Source organism: Rhinopithecus bieti, unplaced genomic scaffold (genome assembly GCF_001698545.2).
Source record: "Rhinopithecus bieti isolate Rb0 unplaced genomic scaffold, ASM169854v2 scaffold_8, whole genome shotgun sequence".
Taxonomy (NCBI): Eukaryota; Metazoa; Chordata; class Mammalia; order Primates; family Cercopithecidae; genus Rhinopithecus; species Rhinopithecus bieti.
The window spans coordinates 1,755,689-1,777,842 of NW_016803211.1; the positions used below are offsets into that span (position 1 = coordinate 1,755,689).

At 39.0% G+C, this 22,154-nt stretch overlaps 1 long non-coding RNA gene across 1 annotated transcript; it reads right to left on the reverse strand.

The window, feature by feature from the left end:
- Window positions 1–432: 432 nt before the first annotated feature.
- Window positions 433–6,451, reverse strand: LOC108527774 (uncharacterized). Its single transcript, XR_001884923.1, has 3 exons — window positions 6,361–6,451; window positions 2,956–3,139; window positions 433–749 (listed from the first exon to the last, which is right to left on the reverse strand). It is a non-coding gene; the product is annotated as an uncharacterized LOC108527774 (long non-coding RNA).
- Between the last annotated feature and the right edge of the window lie 15,703 nt (window positions 6,452–22,154).

Below are 22,154 nucleotides of genomic sequence, written 5' to 3' on the forward strand. Positions count from 1 at the left end.
CCTAAGGTTTGTATGCTCTGTGCCCCCATCAAAAATCAGTTGATAACTCAGGTGATGGCAAACCAACCCAGAGCCCCAGGAGTTCAGAAAGAGAGAGAAGTGGATGTCTCAGTAGTAAGTCAAGTCAGGAGGTCCAGAAAGTCAGTGCCAGAAATACTCAGTGGCAGAGGAAGCAAAAGCAATAGGGTCTGAGGGAGACAGGTGAAGGATTTTTGTTCTTGGAGAGCTGTGGTGTTTGGGCTGCCACTTTAAGTTGGGTGCCAGACATAGACTTCAAAGATAAGAGAATACAACATAGCAAACAAAAACACAAACAAAAAATATTTTATTTGGCTGGCAGTAAGTGATGGGGCAAGGAGATGGAAAATGTAATAAAATTACTGCAAATAGCTTACAATATAGGTACAAATTTGTAGATGAATAAGGCAAGAACTAAGTTTTTCTGTCTTTAAGCATATTCATTTTCTAGGATTGCCATAACAAAGTAAAATAAACTGGGTGTTCAGAAAAACCACTGGGTGGCTTAAAACACCAAAAATGTATTCCCTCATACTCCTGAAGATTATAAATCTGAAATCATGGTGTTGACAGAGTTGGTTCCTTTCTGGAGGCTTTTTCCCGGGAAGGTCTGTCCCATGGCTTTCTCCTAGCTTCTGTTGGCTACTGGCAATCCTTGGCATTCCTTGACTTGTAGATGCATCACTCCAATCTCTGCCTTCTTCACGTGGCATTCTCCTCTCTGTGCATATCTGTGTGCAAATTTCCCCCTTATTAGAGTGCCAGTTATTAGATTAGGCCCACCCTAATCTAGTATGTTCTCATCTTAATTAGATTAAATTTGCAGACTATAATTCCAAATAAGGTTACATATACAGGTACTGGGGGTTAGGACTCAAACATATCTTTATTGAGGATACAATTCAAACCATAATATCAAGATACAGGTGTGTAGAAAAGACATGCAAATACTTGTCTCAGATTCTTTCAAGTCTTTCCATCTAGAATCATGGTTAACCTCAATATGTAGAGCCCAAAAAACCCCACACATGAGATCCAGCTCTAAAAGTTAGTGGGGCAGGGCGCGGTGGCTCATGCCTGCAATCCCAGGACCTTGGGAGGTTGAGGTGAGTGGATCACTTGAGGTCAAGATTCAAGGCTAACACGGTGAAACCCCGTCTCTACTAAAAATACATAGATTAGCTGGTCATGGTGGCACATGCCTGTAGTCCCAGCTACTTGGGAGGCTGAGGTGGGAGAATTGCTGGGAGACAGTGAACCGAGACCGTGACTTTGCACTCCACCCTGGGTGACAGAGCAAGACTGTCCAACCATGTCTCCTGCCTCCAAATAAACAAACAAACAAACAAACAAACAAAAATAAAAGTTCGTAAGAAAAGAGTAGAAAGGACCTAGCAAATGGTGAGAAAGCCCACAGAGAATACCAGAAACTTGGGATGAGCAGAATATATAAGTGAAGAATGAAAACCCCCAAACGAAAATCCGTGGTAACAACTTGTGTATCTGTGGCAGATTGCATAGTTGTCCTCAATTATTACCCTTCCTTGCATCCACACCCTTGCTGTAGTTTCATAAGAGTATATTTCCCAGCCTCTTGACTTTGACTATGAGACTTGCATAAGTCAATGGAGTGGAGGTGAGGTGATAGGGTGTCAATTCCAAATCACACAAAACCTAAAGCATTTCTGATTCCCTCTTACGTCTCTGCTGTTGCCATAAAAACAAGTTTGCTGGTGCGAGAATAAAGAAACACATAGAGCAGGATTGCGTCAGTCTCTCAACAGGCCTGGAGTGAGGAGCACAGCCATCCTGGTGCAGTAGGCTCTAGCAGAGTCATTCATCACTGAGGATTCTCCAGGGACACCTGGGAGAATAAATGACTCCTGTCTTAAGACACCAAGTTTAAGGACATTTTGTTATATAACATTATCATGGCAAGAACTGATATAACAGCCATAGCATGAAACTTCAGAAGTCTTAATTTCAGTTATTTAGAATGCTTACAGTTTTTTTCAAAGGACTAAAATAAATTAGACAATCTCGTACTTATACAAGAAGGTACGGATGTGGCAAATCAAGGGTTAATATTTCACACAGTTGCAAGAAAATGTTAATATTAGGGGATAAAATGCTGGGGAAGAAGAAAAATCAGTAGGGCATGTCCAGTTGGAAAAAGTGCTGAAAATTAAAATGAAGAAAAAGAAACTGAAGGTTTTAAAGATAGCTGTTTTAATCTCCTCGGTCTGCTATAACAAAATGCAGGAGGGCTGCTTAAGCAATAGAAATGTATTTCTTACAGACCTGAAGGCTAGAAAGTCCAAGGTCAAAGTTCCAATAGGGTTCAGTTTCTGGGGAGCACTCTCCTCCCAGCTTGCTGATGACTGCCTTTCACTGTGTCCTCACATGGCAGAGAGAGGAGATCTCTGGTACTTCTTTCTCTTTAATAAGAATACCAGTTCTATGAGGTCAGGTTTTTAGCCTTATGACCTCATTTCATTTTAATCATCTTCTTTTTTTTTTTTTTCGAGACAGAGTCTCGCTCTGTCGCCTGGGCTGGAGTGCAGTGGCCAGTTCTCAGCTCACTGCAAGCTCCACCTCCCAGGTTTATGCCATTCTCCTGCCTCAGCCTCCGAGTAGCTGGGACTACAGGCGCCCGCCACCTCGCCCGGCTAGTTTTTTGTATTTTTTAGTAGAGACGGGGTTTCACCGTGTTAGCCAGGATGGTCTTGATCTCCTGACCTCGTGATCCGCCCGTCTCCGCCTCCCAAAGTGCTGGGATTACAGGCTTGAGCCACCGCACCGGGCCTTTAATCATCTTCTTGAAGACCCTGTGTCCAATACAATCACATGGCTGGTTAGGGCTTTATCTTAAACTGTTTTCTGTTGCTTATAATAGAATATCTGAAACTAGGTAATTTATATTTAAAAAACTCTTACAGTTCTGGAAGCTAGGAAGTCCAAGGTTGAGAGACTGAATCTGGTGAGGGTCTTCTTGATAGTGGGGACTCTCTGCACAGTCCCAAGGCAGTGCAGGGCATCACATTGCAAGGAGGCTATGTCTACTAGCTCAGGCATCTCTTCCTCTTCTTATAATGCCACCAGTCGTGCTCTGATGATAACCCTTTAATCCATTAATCCATAAACAGATTAATCCATTCATGAGGGCAGAGCCCTCATGACCCATTCACCTCATTAAGGCCCCACCTCTCAATTCTGCCACACTGAGGATTAAATTTCAACATAAGTTTAGAAGGGTACAATTATTCAAACCATAGAAGGCTTCAACTTAGGAATTTTGAGGGAACGCAATTCAGTCCGTAGCAATAACTTACATAGCACTCGTGGTTCTGAATTCTTAAGTAATAGAATAAAGAACAGGAATAACTAATAGTAATAATAGTTCCTTATATTGAGATGATATTTTATATTTTTCACTGTTTTATTTTCACAATAATTAATGTTCTTACCATAGTGGTATAATTACTGCCCTTATTATATAAATGAGAAAGCCAAAATATTTTACAAATGAGGAAAATGAGTGATTTGCTTAAAGGGTAAGAATGATGATGACTCTAGAGTGGAAACCTAAAAGCCTGAGTACTCACCCCAATATCCTTTTGTAACGATAGCTTTTAAAATCAGAGAATAGAAATTTGGCACCTAATATTACATAAGCCACTCCCATTCTGCAAATTAGATTTGAGAAGTTCTCCATTTTCCAGATACTTTCAAAATCCGTCATTTTAGAGATGAGTGTACTGAGGTGGAAGAAGTTGGGTTGGCTTGTTCTAAGTTACATGTGATGAAATCTAGTTCCATCTTCCCAACCCAGAGCATCCAGCTTAGACACCATTAGCAGATATAAAGGTGACAGTAACTATTGCTAAAATATCAATTTTCACTTGTAAATTAGACACGATGACAAAGCATCTACTGAAGATTAGTAATGAGTTTGCATTCTAACGGAGACTACAGGTTGACCAGTGCTAAAGTAAAGATACAATGAAGTGGCTGTGGGTATATAGAAGTGAGAATTACAAAAGTTATAAGACTAATTAAAATCTGTTCAAAACCAAAATTAAAGTCTAATTCCTTCCAAAATTAGAAAGTTATTCATTTAAATCTATTAGCTATATGTTGTCCATTTCTTTCTTTGTACGTTGGAAACCATTTTGTATGCTCTATGTACCAGGCATTGTGCTACAAGTTGTACAACAGTAGAAAACCAGAAGAAATGCTTAAATATAAATAGCAAGTTGTTGCGGGGGGACACAAACTATTGAAGAAAACTGAAGTGTGGGGAAAAAATCTGTGAATATCTAATTTCAAGAATTGAAAAAAAAAAAATCTTCGTACAGAATATTCTCACCTGATCTTAGAGAAATTAAGTTCCGATATCTAAATGCACATATTTTCCACCCATGCCCTCATAACTAGGAAGCTACTGGATAATGTCCTCCCACAAAAGAAGAAATAACACAAGGACAAGAGAAGGAAGATCTAAAAAGGAGAGAAAATGTGACACACAAGACCAGTGAAAGGAAGTCCCAAAATGAAGCAAAGATGCATCCCAGGAAGACAGGCCTACAGAAAATATCTGGATTAGAGCTAGAAGGCAGTAGCTCTGAGACAAGGGTTTTCATGGGGAAAAAAGGAAGGAATTATTAGGTTGTCTATTATGATATGCCACTTGGAGTAAATAAATCTTCTAAGAGGTATCATCATTCCCTCTTACTCATAGGGAGCACATTTCAAGACTACAGTGGATGCCTAACCCATGGATAGTACTGAACCCTATATATACTGTGTTTTTCCTATACATACATGTCTATGATAAAGCTTAATTTCTAAATTGGGCACAAGAAAAGAAAATAGCAATAACTAATAATAAAATAAAAGAATTATAACAATATGCCAGCATCACTGCTCTTGCACTTTGGGGCCATTGTAAATAGAATTAGGGTTACTTAAACACAAGCACTGAGTCAATCTGCTAAGTGAGATGGCTGCTAAGTGACTAATGAGCAAGTGGTATATACAGCGTGGATCCTCTAGACATGGGGATCGTTCAAGACCCAGATGGAATGGAGCGGGAGGGCGAGCGATTTCACCACACTACTCAGTACAGTGTGCAATTTAAAACTTATGAATTGTTTATTTCTGGGATTTTCCACTTCATGTTTGCAGATCGCAGTAGACCACGGGTCACTGAAACCCTGGAAAGTGAAACTGTAAATAACCGGGGACTATTATATATTGTAGATCTGATGAAGTATTCTGAAAAATCATTGAGATAGATACATGGATAACCATGCCTGGTAAAATTGGCAATTTTTACTTCCAGGTAGAATAAATAAGTTCTAAAAGAATGGACGTGCAATCAAAATTAATTAATTGGCTCAGCAGTGGGTAACATTTACTTAGGTAAAATATAAAGAGAGGTTATTGATTAATTGTAAATATTGTGTAAGTATATTATGAGTATGAGATAAATGTTTTTAAAGTACTTTATTAATAATACATTTCCATGTAACAAATTATCCAAAAATTTGTAGCCTAAAGCAATTAAGTAAATACTTAACTTTTTTAACTTTTTTTAACTTTCTTAATACTTTTTTTCGTTCAAAAGTTTGGAAGCAATTTAGCTGTATGAGTGTCTCATGAAGCCACAGACCTGAGGCTGGCAGAGACTGTGGTCATCTGAAGACTTGACTGGGAACATGGCGACCATTTCTAAGCTCATTCACATGGTTGTTGGCAGGAAACCTTGGCTACTCAGTGGCCACTGGACAGATGCCCGGTTCCTCACTACATAGGCCTCTCCCCATAACATGGCTGCTAACCTCTCCTGGTACAAATAATCCAAGAGAATGAACAAGAGAGAGACCCCAATGGAAGCAACAGTGCCTTTTTATGACCTGGTCTGCAAAGTCAAACACTGTCACCTCTGCTTTCTTCCATTTGTTAGAAGCAAGTTACAAATTTCAGCCCCATTTAAGAGGAGGAGGATTCAGCCTGCCTCACAATGAGTAACAGAGAATTTGTGGACATGCCTTTAAATCCACATAGAAATTTTAAATCAATTATAAAGAGCACCAAAACAAAACTTTAAATTTGATTAATCAAAAGTAGTATAAGCATTTTATTTTAAAGTACAAAATAATTGATATTAAAACAGCTGAAAGAAGTAAAAGTGATTGTCTTTGGAGAGGAAAATTGAGAAGGCAGGGAGAAAAGAGGTAGGAAGCTAATTTTTACATTATTTTGCAGCCCTTTTGTAAGTATTTTTTAAATTAAAAACAAAGAAAGAGAAGATGGAAAATGAAAAAAAAACTTTCTCACCATATGTTTCAGCATTATTTAATGCCATATCTGTTTACCATTGAAAGTTTTCTTGTATAACACTTGCGTTACTTCTTCCATGCTGTGAGAATTACAGACCTAAAGAAAGAAAGTAAAATGTTAATGCAATTCTTCTCCCCACCTGTCTTTCCTGAAAGAAAGAGAAGGGAAGGGAAGGAGAAGAAAAGCAAGAGAATGAAAGAAAAGAGGAAGAAGCAAAGGAAGGGAGAAGAAAGGGGAAAAGGAAAGGACGTAGTTATATTCTTCTTCAAAGTCACCATATCTGGCAGTATCTTTAATATTTTGTGAAATAAGAAAGCATTAATTAAATTTATGTAGAATCACCATACATCAATTATCCAGGAGCTTGATTCATATTTGTTGAGTGAATTAGTGAATTTCCAGAAACCTTAACCCACAAATGCTGTCAAGTTGTCGAATGTTATTGATTTTTCCCACAAGGATAGTAGATGAAAACAATTTCTATATTCCTGGGGAAAATCTTATCTGCACGCTTTCATGTTTTTATTTCAATTTGTGTACATTTTCATCTTTGTCCCCATGGCACCAAATATTGCTTCAGAAATATAATTTTTGAAAAGAAGGTATCCAATACTAGGCTGTGCTCTAGGGCATGAAGCCATCATTTTCGCTCTAGGACAGAGCTGGGTGGGATTGTGTCTCGGGTCCCTGTATCCTTGTGTCCTTGTTCAATTTACAGTGACCCAGGAGATCTACCTGGAAGCATGTTTTCTTGTTTCTTTCTCCTGTGTGGCCACACCATTGTGAATATGTTAACTGAGTTTCCTGCACCATGATGTGCCACGGTGTTTGTATCAGTGAGGATGTAAATTCAGCACCACTGAATGGCAGAAATGACCTAACGTAGGTCAAACTAGTAAGAAGTTTTATTTTTCTTCTATAAAAAGTCGTAGGGAAATAGCCTGCAATTGTCTCCCTTTTCCTTTCTGGTCTGCCATCTTAGGATGTGGCTTTCAGGCTCACTCTTGTTGTCTCAACGTTTGAGGACACTGGCTTCTCCTCTGGCATTGCTTCTGCATTCCTGCCTTAAAGAAGTGGAAAAATTCAAGGCCAAATATGTGAGTCAGCCAAGCCTTTCCTCTTCTAAGCAGGTTTCTCAGAAGCCCCAAGCTATGAACACAGATTTGTTGCCTGACCACCCTTCAGTGTAAGGATGGCTGAAAAATGGATGATTCCTTTTTCATTTTCAGTTTTTTTCTCTTTGCTTATTTCTTTTCTTTTCACCCAGACACATTGCTGCGTGTCCTAAACTATGTATATTGGTTATGACATGGTCAAGCCAGTGCAGCCACTGAAGGAAACAAAAATGAAGCTTGCAAGAAAGAAGTTGTTGAGGTCCACAGGTCCCAGAGAGGGGGGTCACCCTATGTTATGCAAGGCCATAAGGGACAGCACCAGTTTGGTCAGGAGACAAAGACAGGAGGCAGAGGGAAATCTAGGTGAGACAGTTTTTTGGGTTTCCATGAGAGAGGCAAGGCAGGGCAGGATAAACAGTTTAGGACTGACTAGTTTAAATAATGCCAGTGATCTTCAGGACACTGTGGTGGTCTTTCGTTGGCTGGTACCTGGTCCTGCGATGATTTAGGGGCAGGGAAAATCATGGCTTGATACGTGAAAGTAAGTTACATAAAGAAGTGGTTGGGGCTCAAGTCTCAGAATTTGAGACTTCATGTATAAAAGATGTGCTCATGGCTGAGCTCCTTATGATCTGTAAGAACCGGCTAGCCTTGGGAGAAGCAATCTCTGGCTTTTAAGATGTCAAAACATCCTAAAATACAGAAAATAAAAACATTATTAATATACTGCTATGGCAAGTTGCTTGCAAAACAACAGCAATTATTTCTCTCCTTTTTCCCAGTCCCCTTGCAATATGACTTTGAACCTTCTCCCACTGAGAGGTAGAGTCTACTTCCTTACTCCTTAAGTCTGGGTTTAACTTGTAACTTGCTTTGGCAAGTTGAATGAAGAGGAAGTGATGCAGTGCCAATTCCTAGCCTAGGCCTCCAGGGGTAGGTGCTTGAATGCTTTGTATCACTCTCTCAGAACTGTATTGATTCCCCCATTCAGGCTATTCCACTGGATGGTGAGAGACACAGGGCCCATCACCCCTGTCATGCAGCCAATAGCTAGCCAATCCCCAGAACTAGTTATCTGGTTGAAAAGCAAGTGATTGCAGACATGTAAATGAGACTAGCTGAGACCAAAAGAACCACCCAACTGAACCAAGCCCATAGAGCTGACATACAGAATTATGAAAAACTTGTTTTAAGCTGCAAATTTTGTGACAAATTATAATGCATCAAATGCTAACTGACACAATTGCCCTGTTAAAGTAAGGTTACATTAGTAAGGGAGAAGATAAGAAAGGAAATTGATTAGGTAACTAGTGGAATCTGCCATGGGGTGAACCAATATTTCCCAACTCTGTGGTATCCTTGAGACTTAGTGGAATTGATGTCTTTTTTAATTAATTAATTTTTTAAATGATTTAAATTTTTATAAGGATTACAATCAAATAGAGAGATGTTTATTGCAGCGTTCCAGTCCAAGTAAATCAAGAAATAATGACAAAACACAATACGAGAAATTGACACAATATTTTACAGGTTGAGATGGTGGGGAAATGTGTGCCGTGTGACTGCGCAGAACCCTACTCCAGAGCATCCTATTTTAACTTGGAAAAGTAAGAGTAGGTAAGAGTTCCCAGCAGGGTGAGGCTAGAACTCCCTTTTCATTTCCCAGCTTGACTGCCAGGTATTCACTATCTGGGGTAGGCTGAGTCTCCAAGTGGAATTTCTTCAGTAGGTGAGGCTCCAGATGTTTGAGGAACTTAATTATGGGCAGATGTCATTCAACAGTGTTCAGTTCTTAAGAATATAGGGTTATTCACCAGAAATGGATCACTCAGGAGCCTGTAGTTTCAGAAAATATTTATGAGGATTGCATATTGGTGGCCCAATGGTCAAATTCAATCTGTATAAATGCTTTACTGAGACTCTACAGAGCTTTATACATCTTGAAATAATTTTCTATTTTAAAAATCAGAGTGTTTTCAAATACATATGTGGATCGTAGGTGCTTTGTGAGAAATTCATGATGGTGTACTCACATCTCTACATTTTAAATTTATTTTTTAAAATTCAATAATATGGCTGGGTGCGGTGGCTCACTCCTGTAATCCCAGTACTTTAGGAGGCCGAGGTGGTGGATCACCTGAGGTCAGGAGTTCGAGATCAGCTTGACCAACATGGTGAAACCCTATCTTTAATAAAAATATAAAAATTAGCTGAGCATGGTGGCAGGCACCTGTAATCCCAGTTACTCAGGAGACTGAGGCAGGAGAATTGCTTGAATCTGGGAGGTGGAGGTTGCAGTGAGCTGAGATCTTGCCATTGTACTCAGCCTGAGCAAAAAGAGTGAAATTCTGTCTCAAAAAAGAATTCAATAATGTGATAAATATTTAACTATTATTGCTTTTTTCACTTTTTTTAACTTTTAAAATTTTCATTTTACTGGCATAAGAACACTTAACCTGAGATCCGTCCTCCTAACGAATTTTAATTATGCAATTCATTATTGTTGACTCCAGATATTTGGAGAGCATATTCTTAGAGCTTATTCATCTCATTTAACTGAAACTTCATGCCTGTTCATAATAACTCCTCATTTCTCCTCCCCTCACGCCCTGGTAACTCCCATTCCAATCTTTAATTTTATGAATTTGACGATTTTAGATGCCTCATACAGGTGGAATTATACAGTAGTTGTCTTTCTGTGACTGTCTTATTTCACTTAGTGTAATATCCTAAAGATCCATGCACTTTACCATGATTTTAAAACAAAGCTGAGATAGATATTCAGGATGCATATCATCTGGGCACATGGAGGGCATCTGTGCATGCTACAACCCTGTGTCTTTCTCAGCTTCTCACTCAATGGAACAACTGCAGCCAACATGGTGGTTTGGGCCATCATCAGGTTTAGATGTTTTCATTTTTACTTATATATTATTTAATTCATGCCAGGTAGGACTGATAGCTAGATAGGAGAATGAAGAAATGCTAATTTGGAAAATTAACAAGTTGCATACAAATCTCATTAAATTGTCTTTACCAGCCTGTGGGTTACAGTCATGTTGTCTGCTTCTTGGATAGCAGGGAGACTTTCCATGGCACTTCAGGAGCCAGTGGTAAAAAGGAAAAATATAGCAATGATTATTATATCCAATGTGGCATATCATTTATTGAAATAAGCACTAACTATACTTATAAAATGTAATTTGAAAATAAATACTCCTAAGTACATGTCAGAAACCTTCTCTTGCATTTCTCATTTTCTCATTTTGAAACATGAGAAAATTGTACATATAAACCATTCTATGTCTTATGCAAATGTTACACTTCCAAATATCAGGTCATAAAATTTAGTATTTGTGGTACATACATTGAATGCTATGATATTAAATTTTATCAAGTACAGTTTTATGTATATTCATTATGAAAACTAATTATGATATATCTTTGACAATCAACTTAAACAGTATATCTCACATGAAAATAGAAAATTTAAAAGTATAACTTTATAGATTTTGTATAATTATTAACTACTTGAATACATACATATATCGTATAATATATTCATATATATATAGACTATATATAGGTATATATGTATATGTATTGATATGTGTTACGATTTTTTTCTCTCTGGTTTCATTCTTGAGGTCTCTCCCTCTTGCAGGTGGCTATAAACTCTAGCCCTTACAAGACTTCAGGTGATTTGGTCATGGATGTTTACAGTACGCCTTTCATGGGGTGCCTTTTTATACTGGAGGATGGCCTAGTGCCTAGGTGTCCCACCCATGAGCGGGTGTTCCTCTCACAGGAAACTTGTTGATGCTGGCAGATGCTCTTGTGGCTCTCCTCTGACCTGTGTCCACTTTATTTCTAGCAAGATAGCCACTGTCTAGAAGAGCCCTGGAGAGACGTGAGTTTCAGGTGAGACACAGAGGAGGGAGCACAGGTGACACATGAACTCACAGAAGCAATGCATTACAGTGTATCCCTAGAAGCCAACAGAGAAGAGGAGAGCCGTGGAGGGCAGGGGAACAGTCATGGTGTCACTGTGCTCCGACAGCAAGTAGGGAGCCCACAGGAGAGATACCTGTGGGCCTGAGCCTTAAAGGGTCCAGGACATTGCCCAAGCAGCTTTCCCTCAGGCAGTTCTGATGAGTGGGTTTAGAGAAAGCCAACATGAGTCCCAAAAGGCCACACTGTGACTTTAGAAATGCTAGCATAGCATATGTGCACAGTCCATATGGGATGGAAGGGGCCAGTGGAGTGAGTCTGGTGGGTTGTATGCACCTGTATGTCCCATAAGGAGATGGTGTACCAGCAGGCAGGTGTATAGGACAGTTTTCTGGATCCACCACATGGAGGAGGAGGCAGAGAGCTAGAAACTGTGTCAAAGGTGACTAAGCCCTTCTTGTAGGAGATAGTTAGCTCTATACTCAAAATGGATGCCAAGGCAGGGCAAAATTACAAGTGTTCGCTACAGCATGTGTACGTATAAGCTGGGTTGATATATGAATGTGTTTCTCCAGGGCTGTTGGGCGTCTTTCCAGATTTTGAGTCGCTTCTCTCATCCATAAGCTTGACTATGCATCAGACGCTGGGCTTTGACAGAGGACAAGTTATCTGCAGCTTTAACCACAATGTCAGCAGAATCCAAACTGGCTGCCCCACTCTGGGTGTCTCAGTTTCTTCAGTCTGGGCATCCCAGCTGTTCCCATGTCTCCCAGCAATGTGTTTCTTCTTTGTTTCTGAAATGGCGTTTTCTTAGCAAGCCCTTTCATGTTGTGGACTCTTTGTGAGTTGCAGGTAAAATTAATTTGCCAGGAATGATTCTCATTGGAATTTATTTCCGAGAAGTCAACATCTGATAATTTTGGACCAATTCAATAGAGGAGTGCTGAAATTTTCAGAGACTAAACAGGACAAAAAATAATGAAGGCCGTCTTCTTGCTTTTTACCCGAGGGATGATGGAAGTCTGGAGTTTCAATCTACTTTGAAGTTCCCAGCCAGAGGGATAATTTAAATTAATTAATACAAAACAATAATGCTTTGTGCAGATGTGGTTGAGCCTGCATATAAGAAACTCCACATGCTTCATAAATAACTGCTTGTATTAATCTTCTGTCTTAATTCACGATGGGCCTGCTCCCTGAACATCTCCATCTGTAGCAGACCTGGTTTCTTTTCTTCGCAGTAGGTACTAGGGCAGAGAGGAGTTAAGTGGTTTCCTCAGCTTCCCACAGATTTGTAAAGAATAGTTAATGAAGGGCCAACACTAGAACCTATTTTCAATTCACTTGACGTAGCTATGTTTTCTGGGTGCACAGCTGAGATTTTCCAAATTACAATAAACATACCTTCTGCACGTCCTTACTGTGAGCTACGGAGCTGCTGGGAGTGATTACAAGTAGGTCTCTTCTTAAGGAGACTAGACTTTCACATAGAAAAACAACCTCATGGAGTTTTCACATTTTATTTCTGAATTGGATTTTATATCTCTCAAGGGACTAGACCATATTTCACTCTTCATTATTATTGCGAATCTATGTTGGGAGCACAGCTATTTATATATATTGGGAGCACACAAAAATTTATTGATGGAATTTATAGAGGACTAAGTTGATATATTCATAATTAAAAGAAAGAGCTTCTCATATTTGTGCATTGGAGTCATCTAGTAAGAATTCCAGAGGAACACAGGTATTATTTGTTCACATCTGGACAGGTGTTCAGAGTTGACTCTGGACACGGTTTAAACATTTTTTTTTAATGGTTTAGGTAATGAAAGAACCAGCCCCCTTAGGGGCCGGGTGAAGACCAATACGTGAGAAAAAATGGAGTGGGGAGAGAAGGAACAGGAGAAGGGAGGACACATTTGATAACACAAGGTCCAAGTGAGGTGAGACACCTTCATCCCAGTGGCATTGTTTGGAACATTCTATGATATAATCCAGACAAAGCCCTTTCCACGGTGTCTAATGCATAGTAAGCACTCAGGAAACATTTGCAGAGGATTTTCTATGGGGCAGGCACTCCACTCAGTGAGTTTTATGAAGCTCACATAATTTTTAGAACCATCCACGAGAGCGATGCTATTGTTATCACCAATATACAGGTGAGGTAGCTGAGAAGAGAGAGTAAGTTACTTGCCCAAGGTTATGTAACCACTAGCCAGGAATCCATCATTTAGTTGCTAGAGTACTCTGCTTCTTTGTTAGCCATTATCATTAGTTAATGCTAATTGGCTATTGTTATTAGCCATTATTATTATTTGTTAATAATACGTCATACTACTAATACTCCTTATTACCACTCTGCACTATCTTCAAATGCCAGTTTTTATTACCATTCATAGAGTTTTATTATGAATGTATGCTTTTTAAGAACCTAGGATCTGGTGTTCAGAGTTCAGATCATTTTTATTATTTTTTTCCAACTGTGTAATACTAAACTTAATCTTTCTCATCTGGTATTGTCTTCTGAAAACTGGGATCATATTAGTATTGTGACCATTAGGACATTTGACAGCTATGTTTTTAACCCTCTCCTTCTGAGCACATGGTAGGATGGCACTTCTCAATCTTCTCTGAAAGTAGGAGTGTCCATGTGACTCATATTTGGCCAGTGAAATGTGCATGGAAGAGATTAGTGTAACTTCCAAGCAGCTGTTTTAAGAGCACAGTGAACAATATCCTCTGTTCTGCATTGGCAATCACGATAGAGGGTTGTCACCTGAGTCCTTGAGTTAACTATATTGAGCAGAGTCCTCAGATGATGCATGATGGGCATGTAGCATGACGACAAGTAAATCTCAGTTAGTTTAGCACTGAAATTTTGAGGTGTTTGTTCTTGTAGCATAATCTACTTGACATAACTAGATCTGTCTAGATCTAGATGCAGCCTAACACAGTCAATCAGTCAGTCAGTCAGTCAGTCAGGACTGGTTAAGTTGTGCTGTAGTAACAAACAACTTTTTAATGACATTATGTAGCTTATACTTTATATACATCAGGGGTTGACTGAGTGCTTTTCTTCCTATCATCCTCATTCAGGGACCTAGACTAGCAGAGGAGCTGCCATCTTGAAATTTCATGATTGCCATGGTAAAGAGCATGACAAATCATGCATTGGCTGTGAAAGCTTATGCCTGCAGTAAGTATTTGCAGGCACTTTTGCTTGCATCTTGAAAGCCCCCACCTAGCTACAAGAGTTCAGAGAACAGCAATCCCACCTCTATTTTATTTACTTAAATTATTTTTTTCAAGTGCTTTTGGGGTACAAGTGGTTTTTGATTACATGGATGAATTGTACAGTGGTGAGCTACCTCTACTTTAGGGAACCAGAAGTACTTGGTGAATAGCAGTGATAAATTAAACCTCTTATGTCTTTTCTCTGAATCTACATCATTTAACATGCATATAATCTATATTACTCCTTTACATTTTGTATGTTTATATATAAATATCCTAGGTACAAAGAGCAATTTGTCAGCAATTGATATCTTAGTTCTAGGATTAAAAAAATACTTAAGGAAATCTATCTAGATAGAATAGAATTTTCTTTGAGACTTCAACACCTTCTCTTAACTTGTATAGAAATTGTTCTTTTGGACAGAAGAAGAGATTATGATCTCCATCTTATGCAATACTTAGTTAACATGGCCCTTTTGGAAAATACTAAGGCTTAAGGGCATTGAAAGGGGCATCAGCACAACTTTTTTCTCTCCAGTTTTCACTTTTCTTCATTCTAGTTTGAAAAATCTTTATTACGATTATATTATAATGTAAATCAGAATTATTTTGTATATTTCTTATCATGTATCCCTTATTACCATCCTGCAAATACACGACTATACAAATTATTACATTTTCAAGATTAACTAATTGAGGTTAAGCTTGATCTCAAATCTAAACCTTATTTTTGTATGCTATAACTTAGTTGATTATACATGTCATATGGCTAATACTCATTTGATTTAAAAAATAGAATAAAAATAGAACATTGCCCCTGATACCATGGCCATAATTTTTCATTTGGATAATAAGCCATCCAGTGTCTGAATGAGTTCCCATATGCAACCATTCATCTGAAACTTCCAATAATGTCACTGTGATTGCCTATATGCAGAACTTTAAACCAACTGAAGGCCAACCAGCTTGCTTGCATAGAAAATTAAATTCTTCTCCCTAGAACACACCAGGGACAAGCAGAATGTGAGGATCAATGCAAATTAATGGCATATTCCTTGATACAGATTAAAACAGACAGAAGAAATGTAGTCTCTTGGGTTTAATCACAGCCTTAACAGCAACCAGACTTCAGTTCTCAGTTGCAACTCCAGTACTTTTTCTCTGAGATACAGATGCTGTTCAAGCAGCCACTGCTGCCCAGCAGTGAGAGAGGCACGTGTTTGATGGACTTATGTTGCATTGGGGTTAACAGAAGGGAATAGGACCTGTCAAACCAATATATTTGCCAAGGTCCCATAATATTTTTCATATGTCAGTAACAGGAAAGCCTGTGTGTATCTACTAAAAGTCTTGTGGCCAGAGTTCACCAATGATTTCATGTGTCTAGCCACTGAATACTTTTCCCTCTTGACTTTGCTGCTGAAAAGTTCAGAGTTGAGTCTGGACACGGTTTAAACATTTCTTTTTTGCAGAATTTAGAAAATTTTGGGGTACTGTTCAGCCTTTGTTTTGCTTTACCTAAACTCATGCACTGTCTTTTGTTAATTATTTTAAGTTTTTTTTTTTTTTTTTTTTTTTTATGAAACCAGGCAGGGAATAGATGAATGCATACATTAATTCATTGATATTCTGATGGCTAAATATCAATCTTTAAAGTTACAGTGATAAGACCAAGGCTTACCAAAGTCCAAAATACCTCATAGCTGCAAGATATATAAGCCTCTAGAGATTGATGAGGTTGTTAAAATGGAATCCACTTGGATTGAATGGTGACCTATCTCAGAGCTGTTTTAAGCAGAAATGCATTCCTTTCTTAAGGAAATACTAGAAAATGTGAGCAAGCCCTAGAGAAAAAAGAAAAGGCCAACTGGTCTAGATAAAAAACAAAAACAAACAAAAAGATTGGAATATAGAACACATCTCGAACATCAGCTTTGAAAGTGGAAGCTGGTGCTTCATTGTGAGGAGAAATGGAGAGCTGTTAATCAGTATTAATGAACTCCTTATACTTCCCGGGTAAGCCTCAACTGCTTGGGTTCTGGTGTAGCATAACTAACTTAGTGAATCAGCAGGGGTGGAAGACAGAGGTTGTGTTTCAGTGGTGTGGTCTGTGACAATCTGTAAGGTACACTATGGTAAATCAGGAAATACAAGTTGTCTGCAGCTCCTAGGCATGTGAAGTTAAGCTCCTGAAGCTGGTGCTCCATCTGCCTAGTAATTTATTGGCGATAGTGAGCTCAGAAGGGATTCCAAAGGCACTTTGGACAGTGCTCTTTAGAAATTTAATTGAGCCAGAGGCTCTTGATTGGCAGTCAGCGTCTGTGTGGTATGTAGAACAGGAACATATTTTGAATGGACCAAGTGGTTGTGGCTGGAACAAAGAGTGTGTGTGTGTGTGTGCGTGTGTGTGTGTTGTGTGTGTGCATGCAGACAAGTATAGGTTGGTGGAGCTCTATACAGAGGTGGGGTTGTGACTGTGGAAGGAGGCAGGGCTGTGGCAGAATCCTTTGTGATGGTACCCATGCATATTTAGGGTTTGGGAAATGGCAGAGCAGCTCTTGGTCCAAGCACTTTTTAAAGAACTTTGCATATATTAACACTTTGTTTAAGATTCATGCTATAGATACTATTATTATGCTCATTTTAGAAAAGGGAAAATTGAGACATAAAACACATGAATGACTTTCCCATGGTCACTCAACTTCTAAGTCTGAGAGCTCAGATTCAAACCCAGACAGTGGTACTGCAGACTTACCCACTGCTCCCCATAGATATCTTTCCTGTCCTGAATTCCTGGTGGAATGGCCCTGGTGCACCATGCATGGGCTGTCAAGATACACTCAGGAGTGGCAGAGTTGGGAAGATCTTCCAACAGCAATCCTGGGCTACTTCACTCCTCTACCATCACCTGACAAATAGGACCTATTTTATTTAGCTTGGATCTTAAACAGGATAAATTCCCTTTTCTAAAAAAACAATAAAATCATTTCTAGAGACTTAATGCCTTCATTTTCCAGCCAACTGGCCTGTGAGGATCACATTCCTTCACTTGTACATTTCAGGGAACAGAAACTGGGCCTTGATCTTTTCTTTTAAAGTTGACCCACTTTCTCTGCAGTGAGCATCTTGACAACAGGTGTGGCTCCTTTTGTCAAGCTTCTAAATAATAGGTTCCCTTTCATCCTTTTCTTAGGATAAAGAATCCCTTACTGGTCCTCAAAATATACAATGCAGGGAAGAGCTCAAGTGATCCTCTGCAGGACAAAGTAAGTCTGCCTCTCTCAGTTAAAATTCAACAAAACGTGGCACCCACTTCATAGTTAAGCTCTCAGAAATTGGATTCATTAGAGTCCCTAAGTACTGACACCACCACCAATTATCTCATGAGTCTTTGAACCTTGCTTTTGTCACAGGAGATCATGACCAGACAAATGCCTCCTTGGAGGGGGAACATCCCTCTGTAATAACTTGCTGTAAAGACCATTAATAGTGAAACTTCTGCCTCTGATCTGCAATATGCTCCAATTACAGTTGACAAGGTATCAGAAGACAATCTGTTGCCAGATAGGAATATTGAATGCTGTAGCTCTGCTGTTTGAAAAGGGTAGAAGATAGAGAATGTTATTATTACCCAATAAAATATCTGTATTCTAATGTAAACAATTGAGGGCATATGTAAGAAGGAACAAAAAAGAAGGAAATAAGATGCAAGTGCCCCTAATTACTTCCTGGATTTTTTTCTCCTTCTTTCCCTCACTCTTTTTTTTCTTTTTTTTTTTTTTTCCTCAAACCACTCTAGATCTGTCCACTTTGTGTGTTTACTTTAAATTGTTTTTGTCTTTTTTTTTTTTCTTTCTGAGACCGAGTCTCGCTCTGTCGCCCAGGCTGGAGTGCAGTGGCCAGATCGCGGCTCACTGTAAGCTCCGCCTCCCGGGTTTACGCCATTCTCCTGCCTCAGCCTCCCGAGTAGCTGGGACTACAGGCGCCACCACCACGCCCGGCTAGTTTTTTGTATTTTTTAGTAGAGACGGGGTTTCGCCGTGTTAGCCAGGATGGTCTCGATCTCCTGACCTCGTGATCCACCCGTCTCGGCCTCCCAAAGTGCTGGGATTACAGGCTTGTGCCACCGCGCCCGGCTGTTTTTGTCTTAAGAGATACAGGATCACAATTAGCATTTATAATGAAGATTTAAGGGATGTCAGTTAATTAGGAATTTTAATGGCAATTAAAATGTTATCAGGAAAAATTTAAATTGCAACTGAAGAAAAGAAAAGAAAACAGTATCATTAAAAAATCGGCAGTGACATTTTAATGCTGGAAACAAAACTCTTTTCCAGATCTCACAGGTAATATTCTGTGTATGGTTAGTCCTTTTAAAATAAATATCACGTTGGATGGGGGCCCACCTGCTTAGTGCAAACCAGGCAGCTTTTCAGAGGCTCCAGGCCACAATACTGGGCTCTCAGAAGAATGGTTTACATATGGCTCATGCCTGGAGGACTGAATCAGTTAGGGTTTAGCCAGGAAGAGAGAGATACTATGAGTAATACCAAATGAGGGCTTTATTATGGGAATTAGATCTTACTCATATGTGGCAAGAACTGGAAGTGCAGCTCTGGAGGGAGGAATTAGAGAATCAGATTAGCTACTAACTTGTCCCATTGCAGCACTGGTATAGTGACATCAGAACTTGCAGGAACATTCTGTAGCCAAGGGCATCTGGCCATCAGTGTGGGAGGATGGATAAAAGAAGGAGAGGCCTATGGGAAGCTGTTACTTCTTTGAAGACCTCACTTTTGTGGGTCTAGAGCCCAGCATCTGGTGGGCATCTGGTGCTGGATGTGGGATACCATTGGCCAGCAGTTTCTGCAGGAAGGAAGAGGAGTGGGACAAGAAGCAGAGGAGATATGGACAAACTGGGCCTGCCAGACACTTCTGCTGTGTTCACTGCAGCTCTTTAAGGAGTAATGACTTCTGTTTCACTTCCTTCTTCCAAATCCCATGCATGTTCTTCATTTGGCTAACTCTAACTGAGATCAAATAAAGAATTCTGGGGAACACACTTCATAGGATAAGCCTAGTTGATATAACACAATCCAGTACTCTAACAATACAATAGCTTATTTAAGTCAAGGATTTTGGCTGTTTATTTTTAAACACTTACTGAGCACTCACCACTATTCTAAACATTCTCATAAAAAGTGTGTTTTTGACCTTTAAGGAGCTCACAGTCTAGTTAGCAAAGAGAGAGATGTGAATAAAACAAAAAAAATCAATGAATTCAAGGTGATAAATGCAGTATTTCAAATATGAAAAAATATATATAGAAATAACAAGGAACAGACTCTATCTAAGGCAGTCATAGAAGGCTCTTGTTGACCATAAAATGGCAGTTAATAAAATCCAGCAATTCAGCTCCTAGGCATCTAACCTAGAGAAATTAGAACATGTCCTCACCAAGACAGATGTCGCAGCATTTTGTTTATTATTAGATTTTATTTAAAAACCTTTTATTTTAGGTTTGAGGGTACATATACAGGTTTGTTACGTAGGTAAACTCATGTCATGAGGGTTTGTTGTACAGATTATTTCATCACCCCAGTATTAAGCCTAGTACCCAAGAATTACCTTTTCTGCTCCCCTCCTTCCTCTCACCCTCCACCCTCAAGTAGACTCTAAGGTCTGTTGTTCCCTTCTTTGTGTTCATGAGTTCTCATCATTTAGCTGTCACTTATTAAGTGATAACACACACTATTTGGTTTTCTGTTCTTGCATTAGTTTGCTAAAGATAATAGCCTCCATGTAGTCCCAGCTACTCCGGAGGCTGAACCAGGAGAATGGCGTGAACCTGGGAGGCGGAGCTTGCAGTGAGCCGAGATCGTGCCACTGCACTCCAGCCTGGGCGACAGAGCAAGACTCCTTCTCAAAGAAAAAGAAAAAAAAAAGATGATAGCCTCCAGCTCCATTCATGTTCCAGCAAAACACATGATCTCATTCTTTTTTTATGGCTGCATAGTATTTCCTGGTATAAATGTACCACATTTTCTTCATCCAATATGTCATTGATGCATATGTAGGTTGATTCCATGTCATTGCTATTGTGAATAGTGTTGCAATGAACATTCACGTGCATGTGTTGTTATATTAATTTATATTCCCCTGGGTATATACCTACTAAAGGGATGCTGGATCAAATGGTAGTTCTGCTTTTAGCTTTTTGAGAATTGCCATACTGCTTTCCACAATGGTCTAACTAATTTACACTTCTACCAACAGTTTATCGGTGTTTATTTTTCTCTTCACTCTCGCCAGCATCTGTTATTTTTTGGCTTTTTAATAATATTCATTTTGACTGGTATGAGATGGTGTCTCACTATGGTTTTGATTTGCATTTCTGTAATGATCAGTGATATTGAGCTTTTTTTCCCACAGGCTTATTGGCCACATGTATGTCTTCCTTTGAGAAGTTCATGTCTTTTGCCCACTTTTTAAGGAAGCTATTTTTCTCTTGTAAATTTGTTTAAGCTCCCTATAGATGCTGGATATTAGTCCTTTGTCAAATGCATAGTTTGCAAATATTTTCATCCATTCTGTAGGTTGTCTGTTTACTCTGTTGATAGTTTCTTTTGCTGTGCAGAAGCTCTTATGTTTAATTATATCCCACTTGTAAATTTTTGCTTTTGTTAGAATTGCTTTTTGTGTCTTTGTCATGAAATCTTTCCTTGTTCCTGTATCCAGGATGGTATTGCTTTGGTTGTCTTCAAGGGTTTTTATAGTGTTGAGTTTTACATTTAAGTTTTTAATCCATCTTGAGTTGAGTTTTGTATATGGTATACAAAACTAAGGAAGGAGTCCAACTTAAATCTTCTGCATATGTTCAGCTAGTTATCCCAGCAGCATTTATTAACTAGGGATTCTTTTCTTCATTGCTTGTTTTTGTCAGTTTTGTTGAAGATCAGATAGTTGAAGGTTTGCGGTCTCATTTCTTCACTTTCTATGCTGTTCCATGGGTCTATGTGTCTGTTTTTGTACCAGTGCCACACTGTTTTGTTTACTGTCGTCCTGTAGTATAGATTGAAGTCAAGTAATGTGATGCCTTCAGCTTTGTTCTTTTTGCTTAGCATTGCCTTGGCAATTCTGGCTTATTTTTTTGTTCCATAAACATTTTAAAATAGTTTTTCTCTACTTCTGTGGATAACGTCATTGGTAGTTTGATAGGAATAACATTGAATCTGTAAATTGCTTTGGGCAGTATGGCCATTTTAATGATATTGGTGTTTCCTATCCATGAGCATGGGATGTTTTTTCATTTGTTTGTGTTGTCTCTGATTTCTTTGAGCAGTGCTTTGTAATTCTTATTGTAAAGATCTTTCACTTCTTTGGTTAGCTGTATTCCTAGGTATTTTATTCTTCTTGTGGCAATTGTGAATGGGATTGCCTTTCTGTTTTGGTTTTCGGCTTGGGTGTCGTTGGTGCATAGGAATGTTA